At 37.8% G+C, this 2,878-nt stretch overlaps 1 long non-coding RNA gene across 1 annotated transcript; it reads right to left on the bottom strand.

The window, feature by feature from the left end:
• Window positions 1-235: 235 nt before the first annotated feature.
• LOC127217998 (uncharacterized) lies at window positions 236-2,522 on the bottom strand. The gene is made up of 3 exons (XR_007834141.1): window positions 2,468-2,522; window positions 997-1,101; window positions 236-292 (listed from the first exon to the last, which is right to left on the bottom strand). It is a non-coding gene; the product is annotated as an uncharacterized LOC127217998 (long non-coding RNA).
• Between the last annotated feature and the right edge of the window lie 356 nt (window positions 2,523-2,878).

Raw genomic sequence — 2,878 nt, 5'->3', positions numbered from 1 at the left:
CCCTGGAGTGACTAAAACAGTTTCCAAGTTATCCTTTTTCTCTACAAATGTGAGATCCTATTCTATTTCTTCTGTTCAAAATGGGGAGCTTTCCCCTTAGGTCTAAGATGAGAGAGGCTTGACAACTGCAGCAAAGGCTGTCACATAGACAGAGCACAGATCACATATAGGCATATGTGAGCTTTGGTGGCATGCAAGGATGTTTTCAGAACTGTAGATGTGAGATCATGTCACTCACCTTTCAGGGACTTCACTTTGTCCAGTAGCCTGTTTTGAAAGATCATTCTGTCATCTGTAAGAAACACAGGATTCAGGTTACAGAAATGTGGGTGATCATTAGTATTTGCTCAGGAAAACTGACTCTTAGGACCCTCACTACTTATTTTTCTTCTTATAAAAAATATGTGAGAGTCAGTGGGATGGCTCAGTGGGTAAAGGTGTTTGCTGTCAAGCCTTAGGACTCCAGTTCAATCCCCTGGATTCACATGGTGGAAAGGGAAAGCCTACTCTTACAAGTTGTCCCCTGACTTCCACACATGTACTGTGACATGGGCACACCCCCTACATGTCCATAATATATACATGCAGGTATGCACATATACACAGGCACACACACAATAAATAAATGAACAAAATTGTGAGAGAAAGTGGGGAAATTTAGTACATCAGGCTCTACATAATACACACACTTCTCTTATTCTTCCCCAATCCTGTATTTGCTCACTCCTAAGCTATCCCTTTCTATTTATACAAATCCTATATTATATACATACATACATACATACATACATACATAATACACTCTTCGGTATAGGCAGCATAATGAAAAGGGACATGAGGTCTAAAATAGGAGCCCATAGAGAGAGAATTGATGTCAGGGGTCAGGGACAATCTAACTTTTTAGTTTCCACTTAATATAGTGTTATGAAATGCAAATAGCTTCATCACAGAGAAATTCTACAGCCTTTTCATTACATCAATAGTTGAGATGCTTACCATCAAATTGCAGAGTTTCCATCAGTTTGGAGAATTCTTGATCTTTGTACTCTAGTCCCATGTTTTCCAGAACAGTTTTTACATCATCAATACCAATTTTTTCTCCTTAATAATAAAGATTAAAATAGTGACATACATGGAATTTAACACAATTGTGAATAATTAAACCACATAATGCAATTACAGGTTGGGGGGAGCCATGGCCACTGAGTATCCAAAAAGATTATTCAAAGGAACATGATTTGTTTGTAGAGAACATCAAGAGATGAGAGGTTACTGTCAGTTCTGGTAGTGAGAACAGGGCAGTAGGAAATACTGAGAATGTAAACAAAGCTACTGCTTTGAAATTCCCTTGGGTCAGCTTCGTTTCCCTTAGGCTTCTTGAGATCAATGACTGAGTTAAAAAAGATATAAAGGAAAACCTATTTCTACAGCAGTGGCTGACTTTTCTGTGGGATGTTTAGAAATTCCTGCTGGTCCTTCTAAGGACTGGGTAGGTGGCTATCAGTTAAGAATTCTCCTATCCAGCTATAACCAGAAGCTGACCCTGCTTAGCTTCTGACATCAAGTAACATCAGTTGGGTAAGTTCAAAAGCAGTGTGGCCAAAGAGCAATCTAAGAATTCTGATAGAAGCTTCTAGCCTTGACCAGATGCCTCTTCATTTTTCCTTCCCATGTTGGTGTATGGTTTGTGAAGAATGTGCATGGAGATGGTACTCATAATGATATTGATGAGCAGGTATTGTGTATCTCTCTAGTCACTATAAGGCTACAAATGGTTTATCCTAGGTCTATCAATGTGTACTACAGTCTTTAAAAAAAGATTAATTTCATTTCATTGTTGAATGTGGCTGTATTATATAGTAAGGAAACAAAAACGTATTATTAGAAAACATACTAAAGCTAGCCATAGTGGTGCATGCCTTTATTCCCAGCAATCAGGAGGTAGAGGCAGGTGGATATCTGTGAGTTCAAGGCCAGCCTGGTCTACAAAGTAGTTCCAGGATAGGCAGGGCTGTTACACAGCAAAACCCTGTCTAGAAAACAAAAACAAAAACAGAAACAAACAGACAAAACCAACCAAACACAAAACACACTAGAAAACATTGCAATTTCTGGTCATTGGATGGAAAAATAATTAAACAAGTAGGTGTCACAAATCATAGAATTAATATAGCAATAAAGGTATACAAGACATGTTGGGGCTGGAGAGAGATTTCGGTGGTTAAAAGCACTTGCTGCTCTTCTAAAAGACCTGAATTGGGCTCATAAATGCCTGTAACTTCAGTTCCAGGGATCCAGTATCTTCTTCTGACCTTTACGGGCACCTGCATACATGTGGCATATACTCACAGACAGTCAAACATACATACACACACACACACACACACACACACACACACACACACAAATACTTTAAAAATTACAAATATATTACTGTAAAAAATCCTATATTTACATTAACTCTCACCTGTAATGGTTTTTGCTCCATCCATCACCTTAATTAGGTCAACTTTTCCATTAGCTATGAATGAGTCAAAGGAGACATGAAATTAACGTGTTAAGCTCAGAAATCATATGCAAAGTATATACAGTGGGTAGTGGGATGTCTTAGTAAAGATGGCCTTGGGTCTCCAAGGTTTTTGTTCTTCCATATGAATTCTAGGATTGCTTTTATATCTTTGTGAATTACTGAAATTTATTACATCGAATGTGGATTGCTTTATGTAATATGGATACTATAGTAGTACTAAGTCTCCCTACCTGTAAATTGAAATTACTTTGTTCTATTGTTGGCTCCCTATCTGGGATTAATAGATGTTCTTTAATGTCTCACATGCAACCCAAGAGGTAAATAAATCTCCTTCATTACACATTAATC

Source organism: Phodopus roborovskii, unplaced genomic scaffold (genome assembly GCF_943737965.1).
Source record: "Phodopus roborovskii unplaced genomic scaffold, PHOROB, whole genome shotgun sequence".
In the NCBI taxonomy this organism is placed as follows: Eukaryota; Metazoa; Chordata; class Mammalia; order Rodentia; family Cricetidae; genus Phodopus; species Phodopus roborovskii.
This window is presented reverse-complemented; position numbering and strand designations above follow the sequence as displayed.